General features: G+C 47.9%; 1 long non-coding RNA gene across 1 annotated transcript in view; it reads right to left on the bottom strand.

Annotated features, from left to right (window-relative positions):
* Positions 1–6,626: 6,626 nt before the first annotated feature.
* Positions 6,627–19,816, bottom strand: part of LOC149358822 (uncharacterized) — a 120,648-nt gene continuing 107,458 nt past the window's right edge. Inside the window, exons 4-5 of the long non-coding RNA XR_016288734.1 lie at positions 8,280–8,345; positions 6,627–6,794 (exon numbers count right to left, since the gene is read on the bottom strand). This is a non-coding gene — a long non-coding RNA (uncharacterized LOC149358822). The remainder of the gene's footprint in view (positions 6,795–8,279; positions 8,346–19,816) is intronic.

Genomic DNA, 19,816 nt, shown 5'->3' with positions numbered 1-19,816 from the left:
CGGTCCGTAATCACGTCTTGGCGGGACGTTCTGAAAGTTTTCCGCTAAGTACATGTCTCGGGGCACAGTACAGACAACAATCGTTCCAGTGATAAAACTATTCTCGCCCAGATGTCATGCGACCACAACATAACTATGTCTTCGTCTGTTGTGCAAACGATACATGTATCAGAGTTGCAAATTGGATGATCGCACGGAAGAGTTCGGCTGCAATGTATTAGTTATTATTTATACATTATTTCTGAAGAGTTTGGGAACGCGTTGCGTTGAAAGAATCGTTATTTTAGTTCGGAGTAAATTTGGTTGTCCACTGTACCTGTGGTCATGATGTGCGACTTCAAACGAGTCTTAGAGAAAGCGACTTGATATATCACGACGTGAGTCGCTGCCTTCGTTTTGTGCAGTAATGGTCTTCTCTGTCTGTTCCACACGATATTTCGAAATCTGTATCTGCTCCTGCTTATGACGGTGCAGAGCATCCTAATGAGAACACGTCCTTTTGTTGAAAACCCTTCTATTCTTTAAGGATGTTAATTTCCCAATAAATCAACCTCTAACATCAGTTCTTTTTGAGTCACTGCTTTCGTTTCGTGCAGTAATGGTCTTCTCCGTCCATTCCACACATTGTTTCGCAATTTGTGTCTTCTCTTGCTTATGAGGGTGCAGAGCGTCCTAAAGAGAACACGTCCCTTTGATAACAACCTTTCTTCCTTTTAAGGATATTAATTAATTTCCAAATAAATCCACCTCTACATCAGCTCTTTTTAACACCTTCAGTTTTCATTTTACCTTTTGCTAACGCCAAACGCTAACGCCAGTCACTCAGGGGTCCTGTTTCCACTTGTTTATATTCTTTTGTGCAAATTGCATGCAGCGGCCTCAACCAGGAGTCTTCCTGGTAAAAAAAAAAAAGAAGAACGTGTCTGCAGCATGGTGACTGATCAGAGCACAATGCAGAATTGTCAACTATGCTGTCCAATGCTCTTCTCGCCTGCAAAGAAGACCATTTACGTGAGTACTGCGGTCTGCTGGGACACTTACAGTGGTCTTTGAGAAACCGAGGAACCGTAGTTCTCCATATTTTTTTGTACGTGACATCAGTGTAGAAAATCACACTATAGCGTGTTCCAGACTGACTAAGATTGCTGCTCATCGCGCCTTCGACGAATGCTAACGCTACCAGCCCTTCAGCTTACAATGGGCCTGATGCACCGGCTGCAACGAGAAATTCAACCTCTGACTTTGATCTGTGCAGTCGGACAAAAGCTCGACGTCCTTCTGACAGTCTACCTGAGTCACAGCTTTCTCAGGCGTTCTATTCAACTCGTGACACGGATCGCTCTTAGTCGTCCTGCTTAGACACGCATGCTGCAGGAGGCTCTTTTAGCGCTCTTGTTTCTTTCCGTTGCGGCAGTTGTTTGTACTCTTTTCAAACCTGGTGATGACTGCCTGAACGCTCTCGCAGATCCCGAGCGCTCGATGTGCACGACGACGGTGTGGCGGGGGGCTCTATCTCGGGAAGCTCGCTGGGAGTGGTCACTGGACTGCTGGGATCTGTGGCGTTAGGCTCATCGACGGAGGGCTGTCTACCCCAGTGCGCCCTCTCGGAACCAGGGGAAGGCAAAGAAGGGGGGGCTTGTGACGTCCTGGTAAGAAATCCGAATCTGACAGATGGCCGTCATGAAGACCGCGATACGCTCAGGCCTATCTGCAGGCCGGTGGGTTCCATGTCCGTGCTTTTCTGTAGCCGCTTTATTTTATTCTCTTCGTTGCTTCTCTCGTTGAAGCCGGTGGCTTTGGCGACTTCTTTTCGCCTCGGCCGTCGTGAAGCACGTGTAAAAGGCGGCCGCAAGAAGTATCCGGTCTCGACTCCCGGCTGCTGCTTCTTCCTCGGTTCCCGCTGGGTCGCCGGGCGGAGAAAGTAAGGCGCCTGAGCTCGCGGTGGATGAGGGCATCCGTCTTGTACGGGGCTCACGACTCCAGGGGAGCCGTTGGAGAGCGAGCGAGAGTACTCACGACCGCGATCGCGGGCGCGCGTCAGCCGGTTCGCAGAATGTGCCGGCTGCTCCGGCTGCCTCGCCGCGGGCATGCTGACAAGGCTGCCGCTCCGAGCGCGCACGGCCGCACGCGGGCTCTCCTCAGCGGGGCGCCGTCTATATAACGCCGCCGCGTAGCCTATACAACATCCCTTTTAGCCTCTGTTTGTTTTTTTTTTTTTGTCAGGTGCGCGCACTGATCTTTGCTGTAGGAGGACACCGGAGATGCGGTCAAGGCCGTTCTTTTGACGCCGCAGAGCTAGACGTCTTACGCGGGCGTCAGAGGCTGGGACTCCACATTAAGTGTGGTGTCTCTACACAGTGGGAACACTTCGGATGGCTAGGGACGGCGGCATTTACGAGTGCACAGCAGGGTTCGTCATCGTTTGATTCTGCGAAATTAGCAGACAGTGTCTACTCAGCTGTATGCGTTTTTCTGTTGGATTTTGATCAAGGACGCTTGAAATGCGGGGTGAGTCCCATTGAGAACAGCTGAGGGCTGAGGTAGGATCGATTTTTTCATGATCTGTCGCTATAGCATTTTCACACAGCTCCAGCATGCGTGACAACTGCGCACCAAGGTGTGTTGTCTAGCCGTCTACCATCACCGACCATTGCGCCAGGACCGTATTTAAAAGGGGGGGGGGGGGGGGGGGGCAAGGTTAGTGCATCTACTTCCCCCACTGCTAGAAATATCTTATAAGAAAACTATAGTGACCCCATTTTTTCGACTGAAAATGTTGAAGAAATGCATGGTTCAAATAGGCCCTACCCTCTCAAAGCCCCCTCCAAGAGTGACACATAATGTGGCCTTGCACTGCGCGGGCGCAAATTAGCGCGCAGGTCACGCAGTGCCTTTGTTAGTCACGCCAGTCTATTATGATCCAACTGCACGCGAAAGGTGGCTTGTCTAAACTAGCACGTGATTAATTTCTGGTGACAAAAGGCGGGCACTATCCGCGTTCCTCACGGCGCTTGCAGCGGACACAGGAATAGGAGCTAATCCCACCAGCAAAGTATGGCCGATTCAAAATACGAAGGGCAGTTTGATGACTTTATTTTATTTGATCTCCTGAAGTCGCAGTGCGCTTGACAGGCATATAGGCGAAGGGTGCGGTGAAACTTCAATACTGCTTGAAGTGCTCTGTCTTTCTCTTCTTTATTCAATGAACATGGTTGCTTGGAAGCCCCTGAAAGAATTGAGTCGAGTCGAGATGCTGTAAGCTACAGGTGGGGGTAGATTTGAGGTTTCTGCGGCAATTGCTCCACCGTGCCCTGAAAGAATTCGCACGAAGGAGTAACAAGAACATATATAGTTCCGCCTAGCTGCGCGCATTTTGTTCCTACACCCTGCGGACTGCTTCTAGCTCCCAGCCTTAGCACAGACGGCCAAGCACAGCTTGGAGTTCGCTGTCTTTGACCCACAGGCCATCCAGCAGCAAAGCTCACACCCTGGTCCGCTTCGGAAGGCACATTATCTGGGGTCCTGGTCATCGCGCCAGCAGCGAAGCTCGTCCAGTAATTCTCACGGCCCGAGGTCTCAATCTGTCATGGCGGCCCGCGCATCCAATCACCATCCTGTCTCCAGCTACGCTCAACGGCACGCTTTTATCTCTCCTCGTACGTCGTCGACTCCCTCCGCTCTTCACTCACGAAGCCGGCGGATAGGAGGCCCTTGCAAGAGGAAAGTCTCGGAAGACCTTGGATGGCGCGGCAAAGCACAGGGGGGAAGCTCAGAGGTGGAACTACGGTAAGCTGGCCTAAGGGGAGTCGCACAACGAAGCAAGGCAGACCGAGTATCGTGGTCCGTTTCATCCATCATGAGTGTGTCTCGCTGAAGCCCATGTTTTCGAAATGCCCCTTCTCATTGCGATAAACCCTGGGGTCGGCTCCCGCCAGTGGGACGTCCCCGAATGTCTTCGGGCTCGACCTCCTCTGTGGCCACGTCCGTAAGCGGCATGCCGGGCTTTCGCACGCAAGGGCAGTCGTCGTAACACTCTCTTCTCCGCCGTGAAAGCACCTTTCCGCGCACTGTACGGTCGTCATTCGGGACCGCCGGCGGAATACAAAGCACCGTTAACTAATTGTCTGGGGGGGAGGAAGAGAGGCAGGAGGGTAGGGGGCGTGTGGCGACCCGCTAGGCGCTCCACCGTTTCCTGCGCGCTTTCAGCGGCGGCCGTCGGAATCGAAGATAGTGTCGTCGTCCGTCTCCCGCTGTATCGGAAGGTAACGATTATGGGCCAAGCCTAGCCGTGACGGATGCGGATTTAATAGCGGTGCCGGCTCGTTTTTTCCGTCACCAGCTAGCGTGCCCGTCGTGGCTCACGGTCGATGTCTATATTTCTTCCTTTGGGCGCCGTATGGGTCGACGACTCTGGCATATAGGTGCCGGACTCTCCCGCTTTCGGAGGAGAGGACGGAAGAAGCGTAAAAATAAAACAAAGGAAAGAAACGCTGTCCTGCAGAGAGCGAACCTACTACATGTGGCTCCAATATATGCAGGCGCTCCTGCCACGCAAGGCTGCCCCTAACAATCTGAAATTGTTTAATTTACACGAATGTGGTGATTGTTTACAATGACAATCGAATTGAAATGAAAAACATCTGTTATATCATACTATTGAAATTACTTCGGTCGTGCACCTGCGCTTGTGTACGGCTCCACCTATAGGCATTACCTATGCTGTCTTGGCCGCCTTAGAGAATTGTGCATTAAGCACCCCAATGGAAAAAGTGCTCTGATAAATGCTTTAGCTTGTGACATTGATTCCGTAATGAACTAACAACATTCTTGTCATTCGTTCAATTTTCGTTCGCAATGTTTCCCAATGACGAGCAGCTAGCTAACGAAACTCCTTGCACCTGAGATGCCGCTCATATACATGGTGCTCGGTTTTTCTCGTGGCATCCGTGACGCCAATACTCAGTAGCCACCAAACACTGTAGACTTTAACGGGTGCAGAAAGTGAACCGAGGGCAAGCAACTGCAGTTACGTAATAAAGTTGCTTGTTAACACCGGTGATACATCTGAAAGCTACAAAAGTAAGTCAGTGATAGGCAAAGAGCTTTTCTTCAACTGTGACTTGCACTTCTTGCTCGCATGTAGTCCTTCCAGACATTCAAGGATAGGAGGCGAGGCCCTTTTATGTGCAATGCCTTTGTTCTGCAGGCCGAACAGCAGTGTCACAAAAAAAAAAAAACAGAACAGAAATACATTTAGCGATATTGTGCAGATCGATGCTATGTAGTCCAACGGTATGCAATGATTGTATATCAACTTACCCAACTTTCAGCGTTACTCAGCACGCTAAATATTATTTTCGAGGCCGCTCTTATAGTGTTCTAATCTAGTTTCTAATATAGTGGCGAAATGTAGCGAGAATTTACAAGGGTAGAATTTGTTGGGCCACAGCGCCGAGGGTAACCGCATGTTCGAAATTCTAAAAACTGATACAGATATTAATTACTTTGGGCTACACTCCTCTCTGTTATTAACTATTCAATATTAGTTAAACTTCCTGGTAGTTAGTACCTCTTAGCTGTATTCTGATGTACTACACTACTGACAATGGTATGCTGAAAAAAAAACGCTCTTCTATATCAAAGAACCTATCTTCAAAAACTATGTAAAATATTAGGCGAAGCACCTTGTATGAATGTTGATGTATGCTGATCAGTGAAACTTGAGGGGGATTGACAAAAATAGCTACCTACAATTGAAAACGATTTCGTGTTGCACTTCGGCCAACAAAGCAAATACGGTGCTCTAAAATTATGCATGTATGCCATATATTGTTCGCAGAATAATGGTAATGATTTGAGCCATGCCCAAATTAACTTCGGATGCTCCCTTCTAATGGCAAGGTCGAATCTGCGAGGTCTGCCAGAGCTCGCATCTCCTCGGTGTGCCCTTTTCAGGCGAACAGTCTCATTAACTCAAATGCACAACGAGCTATTTATTTTACATTATTTAAAAGTCGTTTATTAAATTGCGCTGTATCTTGAGGACGGTCATTAACACATGGGGGACTTTTCTTCCCTCTTTGCGCTTCACCGAAAGTGTTACCGCTGGAAGTTTCAACCGGCCTGCTCACAAACAATGCCAGAAACAATTACTCTTTTTTTTTTAATTTGTTAGCGTTATAGGTTAAAGGACATGCGATAAATAATTTTTCAAACTTGCTTCTAAAGCTAAATATTTGGTTTAATGTATTAATGTATATGGTTCGGCTTAAGTTGCTTTTCTCAATATTCGCAACTATGTTACAGTTACGATTTCTTGCTTATGCCTATTGCAACCTTTTGAGGGTTTTGCTAATTCTCTAATTTTTCGTTTATGCTTTTTTCTGAAATAAAGCACTTTTTCTTGTTTTGAGCTTCATTATAAATGATTTATCATTCCGTTTCGTATTTGGGTAAAGAAAAAACCATTGACTACGGGGTCGATAGTGTTGTCTCTATGTTTTGTGCGGTCTATATGTAAGAACAAACGAACAGTAAATTCGAATTTTCAATTTTTTAATGAGGCGGGGTTAGAAAAGAGAAAAGTAGAAATTTATTCAACACCTGTTTTTGCGTTCATCCTATGAGCTGGTTCTGGAGACGCAAATATCCCGACGCTGAGCTTGGTATTGCGGCCAGGTGCATAGCGTTCAGGATCAGATGTGGACAGCCCCTATGTCTTTTGTCATCACCGTCTTGTCTCCGCACAGGTCCTTTCCATCTGGATGCTTACTTCTTCTGGCAGAAATACAGAACTGCAAAGAAGTGGTTACTATGAGTACCAATAATGGCGAATAAGAGGATGAGTAAATGCTCACGACTGCTTTTACTGTTTGCAGACATGAAACGTAAGGGCTCGAAGGAAAGAGAGACTGAGTACAGGGAAGATAACTTGGATGCTAGAAGACCTGGTATATGTGGCTGTTAAAAGTGAATTCACTGAAGGCACTTCAGGTGGCCTTCTGCTTTGCAGCAAAGCAGCATTCTAAGGCAGACGCGTCATTTTATTACTTTCCAGTTTAACAACATGACTTCGTTTTGTTTTCTTTCATTATCTGTAATTTATCAGCCTGTGATTCAACGGAGAACCGGGTAGTGCAGAAGTCATTGCAATCATTTCAACCACACTCCATCTAAGCCTAATCCATTAAGCCCACTGGTGGATAGTGGTGGTTGTGGCTGCGGTGGTGAAAGCCAGGCGGGAGCCCACTCATATTGAGCGTTGCATCTATACTAAGCCGACAACCGAATTCAGTTAGTCACTAAAATGCATCCGAACGAGCAGATGTACCGGGACAAGTTTGGGTAGTAGTTGCAGGATTAAGAACTTCTTCAAACCACACGCCATTTACACTGTGCCTTGGTTCGCAGGTCTTGAAGGCGCTTGAGAAACGTGCTATGCCTCGAACTGTCAGGCGTCTGCAAAATATTGTGAGTCTAAGAAAACGAGTTGTAATGCAACGTTTAAGCTAACAAAGCATATATAATCGCGAGGTATTTGTCACGTTTCTGTTAAAATATCCGCTAGCGGGCTGCTGGCCCATACGAGCTACATACACTGTGGGTTAAGCTACTTACGCAATGTGTCCTTAATGTGAGACATTTCTCTCAATTTATTTCTTTCTCTTAGGCAAAGGCAAGAAAACAAAAAATTCAAGAAAATAGCCAGATTTCTTTAAGGCACCTGTCAATGTACGTGCGATAAATGTACTCCGACTTCGCCAAAGAACCTGACGAAAAACTTTAAATACGTCCGACCAAGACAAAGGAATCAAAATTGCCTCGTTAGCCAAATATTTGAGCTTTTACGTCATTTCCGTAGAAGATAAGAACAAGGTTATAAGGCACCGCTCCGCGCCCCGCGTTCTTGAATTTATTGAAACTTAGCCGCGTATAGATATACGCAACATCGCGATAGCGCTCCTAAGCACGCGCTCACGCTCGTACAACAATATAAAATACAAGGATAGGGCGGGCAAAGCAAAGCCTGCGAATTCACACCGAAATAAAGGTTGCCTATTTTACATGCGAGATCCCATGCTATGTGTTCCGGCCACACATGAGCGTGCCGACAGCAATCACATTTTACGAGCCGCTCTGCGGCCTTTTATTACTTTTCTTTTGTGCATATCAGGAAAAAAACCTAGCCTTGTATGTTCCGTATACTCGTTCTGCAAGCTTTCGTATGCAAATCGTCCACGTCTCAGGGAGTTCTATCGGACGCGCATCTTCGCACTTACATTTGCGGGTAAGCCTTGCGCGCTCATGGAGCCGTGGATTTGTCGGCTTAGCGGCATCGCCAGGACCTGAGAGCAAAGATGGTATCAGTGGACAATAGTTTATGATACTGCTGTCGTCTAGTACGATATCACATGCCTAAACATGCCTAGCCGGAAGTTTAAAGATCTGACAGGGGCCCGACGTTTTAAGAAAAGTGCTTATTGTTTGGCTGGCTCAGTTTGTAATGGTCCGCAACGCAGAGTAACCTTACCTACGAGATTGAATGAGGATGTAATAAACGCTGGCCACAAGAATGGTATATATATTTTAAAACCCATTATTATCTATAATTCGAGCGTACTGCCATATACTTGTGTTGAAAGGCAGCTGTTTGTATTTTCTATGATCATTGCACTTGTTTTTTTTTTTCCCCACGTCTATGTATGAAAAGCTAATATCTGAGGCTGATCCTTTGAAGCGCTGTAAGATGCCAAAGCAAGGTGTTCCTTGTGGGTTTAATTCCCTCTCGTAAATGCTCTGGAATTGGAATGCTTGCATGAATGAAGTCGCAGCCAGGCGTTCCTGACCAGGCATAGAATGTCCAAACATCGTTTCACACGCTAAAATAATCACAATGAGGCTAATGCGGGACCTGGACACGACAAACGAAACCCCGCATCCTCTCGGCACCGTTATGCTAGTTTAGAATGTCGACCCATCATAGACGTTGGACATCGGCTCGAGGGTAGAAAAGTTAACGCTGCATTCACTGCAATGATGACGGTGCAAACGAGGCGAAAAAGTAGCTACTAACCTAAAATGTGGCCTCTAGGTCCCAGTCGAACAATGCGATAGAGCCACTCTCGAAACTCTACAGAACTTTCTTGTCATGCCATGCCTAGCGTTCTTAGACAAAAATATTGAATATTAGAAAATTGTAAGGTACTGTTATAGAAATATTGAGGCTAATGGTCCATTCTTCCGGTACGCCGCAAGATCTTTCTTTTAAAGCTTTTCCGTCGCTTGCGTGGAGCAGTGAAGACTGCCGTAGGAAGCCAATTGGGAACGCTTTTGACGACAGCAAAAAGTTAACAGCAAAAAAATGCTAGCATGACGACGGGAGATCTGCAGTTATATTGATTGTTCAGCGAAATCTTACAATGTATGAAAAAATTGGGTTGATAAACTCTTTCCTGTTCAAAAATGCTTTTGTCTAGAATTGTTGGCGTAACGACACATTTTTTTTTTTTCTGTAGTATTGCGAAGTCTTCAGTAGTTGAAAAGGAACTACCTCTCTCACTGCGACAAAGAACTGTGCAATAGTGCAGAAAATTCTATCGTTATTGCAAGAATTTCTATTGTTACTACAAGGCCAGGTCCCCAAAATAGTGCAGGAAAAGCTGTTGTGACGACAAAATATTTGCCTTTTTTTCCATAGGGCTCGGAATAACAATGTGAAAGCGGGCCATACGAACGCGGTATCCTTACGAAATAGAATCAAAAACACATTCTGATATATACTGAAAAATCACCTAACTGTTGTTGACTGCGCGACAAAATCAGGTATGGAGCGCTCACGTTACGGTCAGCATATCGTGACAGTATAATCAGCCGGTTCAAACTGCCCTCACACTCTTACGTTGTCACTGCAGCATTGGCGAATCAAAGGGTGAAACTTTAAAATGTTAACAAATTCACAAAAACCATATACTTCTTGCAATTGCAACTTCAGTTAAAAAACTATGCCCTTGCAGACGTTTACCGGTATGCCTATAATAGTAACTAATCAATGTTCCCCTCAGCTGGAAAGCACTGTGTGTGTCTCAAGGCAAAGGAAACACTGCGGCTCGGCATATTTGCTTTTGTCTATTCATAGTCAATAGACTGTCTATAGAAGAGTCTACTAAAAGTGCATGGCCATAAATCTATAGATTGCCTGTACACTGTCCATAGCATTTGTATTGCCTATAGACTATTCTATAAGCTTTGTCTATAGAGAGTCTATAGACTTTATAGGCAAAAGGCTATGGACAGTCTATTGACTGTCTACAGTGATCTTTCGCAGGGTGGCACGCACGTGAGCTGCGGGGACAGCCATCACATTATCTGCAATACCTCTCCTAAGAGCGATTTTACGAGTAACAAAAGTACTTAAACTCTAGCCACAGTCGTATCGGTTCCTACAGTAAACGACGCCTCGATCGTCCCGCGTATAGAAGAACCTGGAGCGAAAGTATGCGCCTCTTACAGACCGGTGGGTCTTCATCAATTACAGCGAGACCTAGCGCGCACTGTCTCCGCGACAAGCCCTCGAAGACATCATTAAGCGTCGAGGGAGGACGGACAGACTGGCGGCCCACACCCCTCCTCCTGTTTCTGAAACGGCGAGCAGCGCAGAAAACTGACTCGTCCTTCCGTGCCTACGCCGACCTGACCTGTGCCCGAGACGCAGCAGCTCCGTGATTTCGACGTAAGGCTCCTCGCGACGCATACGGATGCTGCCGATACCTTGCAGAAGAAAAAAAAAAATCTCTAATGATAATTGCTTTTGGAAGTTAAGCGTTGACATGGATCGTCATTACACGCCTATTATTGTATGCTCTCTGCTACGTTCGTTACCACGCTTCCTTTTTTGTAGCTGTAGTTTTTTTGGTTGCGATGACGGCAGTTCTACGTCAGGCTATCCGGCAGCAGTGATGAATTGAGGTAAACAAAACAAAACACCTTTTCGTCTTTTTTACAGCAGTATATGGTTTATCTCTGGGCAGCTACGTCATTTTCCTCTCTGCTCGTTCCTCCTGTTCTCCTCTCTTTAGACAACCGCAGCTTCTACTTCCGTTATTTTCGTTTTTGAAATCTCGATACGATCAACAGCGATGGCAGAGCATGTTCTAAGGTGAAACTTTCAAGTCAGAAGACGACGAAAGCCTTCAAGGCGACCTCTTCAAGCTCACCACTCTCCCCACCTTTCGTTCAGTAGATGTTCTTATGCGCCGTATAGACCCGACACAGAATTAAGACTGCCTGCTGTACGGCTGTAGCTTCGTACACACACACGGAGTCATGCTCGCCACGCGTGTGCGTGCTTGAGTTAGTCTGTATCACTGGCGCTTAGCAAGCGAAGTCCATCCGTCTTCGTATATCTTCCGCTGTGGCGCGCTGCCTCAAGACGGTCGGAAAAGCGGGGGGCAGGGTCTTAGGCTCGGCATTAATTCCTCTTCGTACTCGTAATTGCTTTCCACCGGGTTTAAGTGGAGTCAGGGCGACCTTCTTTGCGCGCGCGCTGACTAGACGCGGTCGGCTGGACAGCTCGACGTCTTCCTGTCGCGTGTGCCAACGTATACATATGCATGCCCAGCCTGCTGAAATTGTACGCTTCTAAAATCAATCACCTGGAAGTTCGGTAGCTGAAGGAAGTCGGGAGCTTCCGAGGCGGGCCTGTTTGGCAACGCTGCTGTCCTCTCCCTCACCGCCCTTCCTCTCTCTCTGTTTTGCTGCCGTTGTGATTCTGTATGTTTGTTTTCAAAATCTATTTCTCAGAGTTTAGTGGAGAATATTCAGGAGTCAGTTGTCAAAACAATATATGATTGTTTTGACAACTGACGAACACTCTTCTGAGCGCTCCTCGTCTTCAATTCCTTCAATGCTTGCCCATTGAAACCACTTGGCTTTGTTTTCTGTTCTCGCACCGACAGGCTTTGTTGGTATATATTGATTTTTTCAGATTTCCTGAATGTCTTCCTTCGTCCAAAAGCTGTGCATACTTGCATGACGAAACAAGGGGAATGGATGCTGCACCTTTGTCTGTAAACTGGCACGACCCCACGAAGAGTGAGTGCCTCGAGTAAAGAAAATCGCCGGCTTTGAGCACTTCCTCCCCAGAGTGATAAAAAAAAAATTGTGTGCACACTTGGCGAAACAGTGTTGAGCTTAGATGTCTTCATGGTCATGCCGATAAGCTACTGTGGAGCTCCAATATGATGCTTACATGCCTTTTGGATTGAACATTATACGCTTGCATAGGCTTATCAATATGTAATTGGTAACACAAGGTTTTCAAGATAGTTGTATTTTGATTATTTACTACAATTCCTCAGTACCAATTACAAGCATCTCATGCTTCTCAACTTTATGTGGTCATAGAAGAACTTGTTGTTGGGCTAGTTGGTAGTTATTCATAATTAAATTCAAAGGCGCCAAACCATACGCACACACACACACAGGAGAAGAAAGACGAGACAGAGCGCCACTCACAACTGATTTAATGTGCAGAAAAACACGTACATATATGTCACTGTCGGCGCATGCGCAGGGAAGACATTCAGCTTCATGAAGATAAGCAGCGATCAAAAAACGCTTTTTCAGCCTTATACAGGTTTATCGACGTTTCACTGACGCACAAGTTGCCCCTCTTTTCGATATGGAATGCTTCTATCAGTTCCCTGGCTTTTGTCACACTACTCTTTGCCAAAATCCGCACATCAGAAAAGCATGGTTCACAAGTACGCGACGGGCAGGTTCTGATGTGCATGGGTAAATGGGGGCCATCTTTATTCTGTTCAACATTTCTTTGGTGTTCTCTGATCCGCTCATTGACACATCGCCCGGTTTGTCCGATGTAGGAACTGCCGCAGGAGAGGGGAACTTCGTACACAACCCCTACCGCACATTTCGTGAACGGTCACCCATGCCTGGTACCGCAGCCACTTTCTTGTGGTCAGAATGTAAATACCTGCAGATACGACGCATTAGTATAATTTTGACCACAGGAAGACACGACTTGGCATTCCTCTCACGTCAGGTAGCTGCCACAAAAAAAAAAAAAAACACCAAAATTCAAAGCATCAGGCAGGAAAGGAAAAGAAACAAAAGGAAGACGCCACTGTTCCTCGCGATGAGATTATCTCGGTACGGCTGCTTCTGCGAAAGGACAATTGCTTAAGGAGCCGAGGACCGCGTCCGTAGACGCTCCCACTCAAAGTGGCTACCCCGCATTACACCTGGGCGTGGCTCGCAGTCGCGTATCGCTTTCCCGAGGTCGCGCGCATAAGCCAGCGTAGAAGCTTCCGAGTGTGCGCGGGGGAACAAAAGGTCTCCATTGGCGCCAGCGGCGGCGGCTTCCTTTGAGTCGCCGCTGCAGCACTGCAACGTGTTGCACGCGCACCCCGTATAAGGTATCCGCTGGCGAGGGAAAAGTCAGATGATCAAACAGACCGCCTCCGCTGCTCGTCAGCGGCCAGAACAAAAGCGACAAAAGCAATATGGCGGCGACGTGCGGCAGCAGGACAGACTAACGGCGCTGCGAGACGACGACGACCGCTGAGGCTCCCGGCTCCAAAGGGATCGCTGTCTGGGCTGCCTACGACACGTTTCCGCTCCGGCGTGCACGGTTTTTACGAGGACCACGATGTGGTGGTGGACGCACAAAAAAGGGGCCGCGCCGACTGTCCGGCCATACGTAAACGAGAGTGACCGCCGGTCGCCGCATGTCCGAGGCCCCGCGGGCGTGTGTGCGGGTAACGCGCGCGGGTATATATATTCATGGCTGCTGGCGGTGGCAGCGACGGCGAGACGAGCGCTGGTTGGCTTCGGCTCCCGGCTCGTCGGTCGCGAGAGAGACATATATTAGCTGTCGCGCACCTGCGGGGGCCCGGCGACGGAGGCGGTCGCGCGGCCTACCTTCGTGTTCGGACTCCAAGAGGCGGGTATAACGCGAACCTTCGTCACCGGTCAGTACGCGCGACGCGTAGCTTATGCGAGGCTGTCGCCCGTTGAAGGTAGGTTCTCTAGGAGCTCTGAGCTATCGGAGTGGAAGCGCGCGGAGTGATTTTAAATGTGCATCGAAGGAGTGATCTGTCTCTATTCGCTTTTCATTATATGTGATTGTAGAATATAATGAGTGAACCTGAAACCCTAGTAATGCCTGTGATATATCAGGACACTGCAGGTCTAACTTCTCGTGGGCTTGTACACTCGCATTCACCAACCGAGCTTTCCCAATCCTTATTCTTGGCTTCTACACACATTCGTTGCCGGCTTCAAATTCTCAAGGCCGTTTGAAAGAGTCGATACGCGTCGTAACCCATCCTCTCCCTTCAACAGTACTTAGCAAAAGTCTAGTCTATCGTAGAAGTGTGCCGCGAGAGGAAACGGTAGTACAGCTACTCCATTTCCAGGCGTACATCCCGAGCATGCCACCGATGTCCCAATATACCCCCCAACGGTCACAGCCGTGCGCTTAATGCATTCGCCGTCGGACGCAATCCTTTGACAATTCTCGCAGGCCGCAGCGAAGCCCGCTGCAGCGTCGCACAGATCTAGACAGGGCCGCGTTGTTACGCTCACCGAAGAGAGGGGTAGCCGCCGTCCCCAAAGCCCCGCCGCGCCGCCTTCGTGTGTAGACGACGCCTTCGCGCCGAATGAGTGGGCCGTGCGCGCGGCACCGAGAACGAGACCGCTTGCATTCCGATTCGGCGCGCTGATAGGGCGCAGAGTTATGGCCGTGGCGTCAGGGTCCCATGTTTCACCTGGCGCGGATGCAGGCCTGCGCAGCGTACGGTTCCCTCGCCCCCCTTCTCTCTCTCTCACACAACTGTGCGGGTCGCATGAGGAGGGTAGAGAGTCCACCACTCAAGGGCCGTGGCGAATAGACGACGTACTGGCCGTGCCGGACTACTGAAGATCTCCGACGGTCCACCACCATGCAGCGTCCGGTCTGCATGCAGCCGCGAGCGACGGCGCCCAAGTTTATGTCACGGCTTCTGGCGCGAATGCGACTTGGTCTCGCATGCCGGCGTTCCCTTTTGCGGTGATGGCGGCGGCTTCACATCTTGACAGGGCTGATGCAGCCTGAAGAACGCCTTCCTTCTTCGCCGCGTGTACATTTTGGCCCTGCGGAGGCAGGTTAATATTTTTTCTGGGGACCGTTGGTTAGTTATTTCGCGCGAGAACAGCAAGTTCTTGCCGCCTGTTTGATAGCTATGGGAACCTGGAAAGCGAACAGTTTGGGACGCCCGGGGGAAGTTTTTGTTATTGCTGTGGTCAGAGGAAAGAAAACAAAATTTAATGTTGATTTAGGCTCTGTAGCGTCACCTTTTGGCTTCTGAAGAAATAAAAATAAAGTATCACGGTACATGCAATCGTTTGGGTGCGTTCGTGTCTACAGATCGAGTCCGGTTTTAATAAGGGGCAGCATAGAAGCAGGAAATAACCAGGAGATCGAGTTCAGAATGGATGTTACTGAGTTCCCTAAATATCTCACACTTCGAAATAAAAATAAAGAATAAAGAGTGATCTCGCGCCTGGATGGAGGTAATTAAAGATCTGCTACGAAGGGCTGAGCAACCATTTCAGAGTAGATTTAGAGTGCCGCACCACTGGTGCTTCTCAAGGCATGTATATATGGCGGACATTTATTATATCCTCGCGTTTTTATCGCTGTTTCTTTCGCACTTACATCTTGGTGAGAACATGCTTTAGCAGACGTGGAAGGAAAGACAAAAAAAAAAACGCCTTAGTGAGTTGATGTTTGTCCGGCAGCAAGAAGCGCGTTTATTAAGTAGAAAATTGGATCTAAAAATTTTCTGTCAATAAGTTCAAACGTCAAGGCCGAAAATGACTCCGTGATCACCGTTTAGAAGTGAATGTCAGTGTAGCCTGGCCTCAGGGATCTGCACAGAAAATTGCTATGAAGCACGACGAAAGAAGACGATGGTAGCGGCGCCGATATGTCAACTTTTTTTTCCATGTACTTCTTACAAAAGCTGCGTTTTCAGGCTTTAGGGGTGCCGTAAAGTTCCGCCACTGTTTGATCGAAAAGCAAACCAGGTTGCCATGGGGACTTCTGACCAAGTCTGTGTCTAGCAAGCTTCTCCGGATTGGGACGAAAGTAATTAGAATCACACACTCGCACAGCAGTCACGAGCACACATACATGTACAGAATATACACAGGACGATGCATATCAGTTTTTTCTTCCTGAAAAATCTTGAAAAGGGTTTTATGACGCACACCGCTCGTTATTTTCGCTAGGACATGCGAGCAATCGAAAGTCGGAGGAAATTTCATGAAAGTAAAACCTGTCGCACGCTTGCCCACTAACGGTCTGTCATAAAGCAATAAAAAAACTGCACGCTGCTGCATGGTACAGCTGCCCATTCAACATTTAGCCTAAAGGTTCGATAATGTCGATTGCCCACTAAAGAACTGTGTCATCCAGCCGGTGTCATCCTTTCGGCTTTCACAGCATACGTCTATTACAACTACCGGGTCACACACAGTAAAAATGTGCCTTCTTTTTGTAAAATAAATAATGCTGCATGCTAGTTATAGTACGCGGGCGTGTGAAAGGTTGTTAGATATGCTAAAGCTGAAATAGTATGGTAATCGAGGTGGCCATGCGATGGCTGAGCACAGCGGATGTCTGTCTCACGCTTGGCTCCAGTGCTGGCAAGGGGGCATAAGCCGCCAAGGTCCGATAGGAGCAAGTTTTAATTTTTCTTGGTCGCTGTAATTCGGCTGTGCCCCGACGGAAGTCGTGGGAATTTCCATCTTTGCTGAGGTATACCCTAGCCTTTCAGTGCACCACAATGCCAAGTTTACAAAAGCAAAACAAAAAGAAACCGAATCCTGCACATCCGCCCACGAGTTCCGACACGGGTAAGAACGCGTATAGTAAACACACATCGTGGAACGAACAAGACGTATACGGAAGCATCGGCGTCATTACGCGTTCATGAACCCCCACCGGGCAGGAATCGGTCGGCTTCCTGAATGAAACCTCTCAACGTATGCGCATATCGTGCGTGTGCAAGCGTTGAACGCGCACGCAGACACACACACGCACTCACACATCCTCGCGCACCGGCTATAGCTATGGGGCTTCGGAGACGGTCTCTTTCTGAGGCGCGCGCGAACGTGCGCGGCTACTTTGTCATTCAGATCGCGGGCGGCAGGCAGCCAAGGGAAGACAGGGGCGCATCTTCAGCGGGGGGGGGGGGGGGGGGGGGGGGGGGGGGGGGGTTTCGCGCGCATAATAAAGCGATTGATCACGCCGCCGAGTGTTACCGACGCCGCGCTCATCAAAGCGTATAGACACAGACAGACACACACGAAGAGCAGCTCACCACGTTGTGCATAGCGTGAGAATAGGAGGGGCGCGGGTAGATATACTATATATCGTTGTGGTGCAGAACACTGGAGGGGGGGGGGGGGGGATAAGAGGGGTGAGGGAGAAGGAGGACTCCTTCCTTTCTTGGTGACAAGGCTTCCGTCCCAGACGACGGCTTGCTTTCGAATGAGGAATGGAGAGGACGATGGCGGCGCTGACCGCGCTTGGCGTCGCTTATTACGCGTCGAATACGGCGCTGTGGTCGCGGTCGCCGGCCCAGGACAGGAGGATGTGTAGCCGTGGAGAAGCATGAGACCGAATCGTCCGAGCGCTTCGCACGCGATCCCATGCGAAGGGCGGTAATGAGCATGTCAGGTGCGCAGGATACGATGCTGGAACGAAGGATGACGAATGCATTGCCGGGCTGCACAGCAGTTGCAGTTTGCGTTATTTGCACACTCAAGGTAGCGCCTTTTATTTGAACTTAAACCGACCAGCTAGTTCGCTTTTCTCAGGCAGAGAACACAATGTATACATTTCCTGGCTGCCACAAAAATTTGGCTATCGGCTGATTACTGTGCCTTTGTGCCCGCTTTGTGTGCACACATTATAAAAGCCACAAGGATCCTACGTGAGAATGAGCCTGTGCACTAGAGCCACGAAGATGCTATGAGAGACAGATAGGAGACTGCTGATTTACATGGTACATGTACGTTAAGGTTTCCGTGTCATGGAAGATTGAGAATTAGATATTTACAGCACTGCCAGTGCTATATGCTGCAGCTCCATTACACCAGAAATTGACTCCAGGTAAATTACTTGCTTAAAAATTCGCGGCATTATATTTGAAGCTGCACTGGACAGTTCAGTTTGTCCCAAAAACCGGAATCTATTGGTTAGTGCAATTTTGAAGGTGTAAACCCCCCGCTGAATACATTTAACGAAAATTTGTAATGGCTGTAGGTGATATAAGCGCTCCTTATCGGCTGCTCAAAGTGCTCTTCCTACTTAGGTTGCAAAGTTTAGAACATGTCTGCTCTTGTCGGGTGCCTTGTACCCCACCCCTGGCGTTCTAGAGCTCAACGGGGTAACGACAGAACTTCTTTTAGCCATTCAAAATATATGCAGCTCTGGAATTACGAAGCCGGCCGTACTGCACAGCCCCAGTAGAGGAGTCCGGTTTTGTTGGAAATCACTTTTAACTGTGAAACTGTTGAAATTTGGAAGATATTGTTATGATCATATTGACGCTCTGGTCTAACCTTTCGATGCGTAACAAAATCTTGCTTTTAAGGTTAGTTGTGCGCTCGCACAGAATAGTTAATATTACCACAGAAAACCAATGGGGCGCTTGTTTGGCAGCAAACTGCGGGAAACTACAAGCGTCCTGAGGGAGCATCTGCAAATATATTGATAATTATGGTGCAATATTATGTTATACGAAAATATTGCTTTCATAAACAACTTCCAGTTGAAAAAATGCACTTGTCCAAAATTTCTGGCTAAGACACTCCTTAGAAGGGTGGAAAGTTGGGCTTCTTTCCTGACAATGATCAGTTCCTATAAATGGCGACTAAACATGGCTCAGTATGCACAGATCGCTAGCCCAAGCGTAGCACAGACTAGACCTCATTTCTTTATCTTTTTTTACATAGAAGTGTAAACAAAAGTGCCTGTTTACCCTTATCCGGAAGTCGACACAAAATATAAGATACGTTTCAACTTCCAGTCGCAATCTGTTAATGGTGCACCAACGACTACTGACCTGTCTGATCAGTTTTAGTTATTCGTTGATTTCGGAACCATAACTTGCATCCACTATTTTTAAAACTGGTCCAATTTATTCATTGCTTCCTGCGATAACGCACTTTTCTTGCTGGGGTACATCTCATTCAACGTAAATATATTTCGCTGCATATTCCTGCGTTACTTTAGCAAATAAGCGAGCCGACCGTTGTCCATATTGAGATTTGTTGCCTATGCCTCTGATATGTCAAGACATTTGTTTTCTTTCGTTTTTGAATTCTAATGCGCAATTTTAAGCACAGGCATGACGGCAAGCATTTAGCGCAGTACGACAGGCTGAACGACATGCATCTCGCAAGCACCGCTCCTTTCTGTCTTCTCGTGCAAACGTTGATGGCGAGGTTTGAATTCAAAGGTGTTCATTTTGACAAGACAGAAGAGTGAACAGGTCAGAGGAAAGGTGCCCAGCACGCCTTTAAAGTGGAGTTCAATGCTGTCTCTATTAAGTCTCTACCTCCGAACCTTTTATGAACTACGACCAGCTCTCGAGTCGTTTGGCCAGACAATAGCTCTTTACAATCCATTCCAATTTCTCGGCGCAACACCACAAAGAGCCAGGCCGTCCAGTCGCATTTCATGGGTCGTGCCTTTCCAATAGAAGCTGGTTGCCGGGCGCAACGCTGCTCGGACTCCTACTCGCTG

Source organism: Amblyomma mixtum, chromosome 2 (assembly GCF_055824585.1).
Source record: "Amblyomma mixtum isolate Tamu chromosome 2, ASM5582458v1, whole genome shotgun sequence".
Lineage (NCBI taxonomy): Eukaryota > Metazoa > Arthropoda > Arachnida > Ixodida > Ixodidae > Amblyomma > Amblyomma mixtum.
Note: the sequence above shows the minus strand (reverse complement) of the source record. Positions and strands in the feature narration are given on the sequence as shown.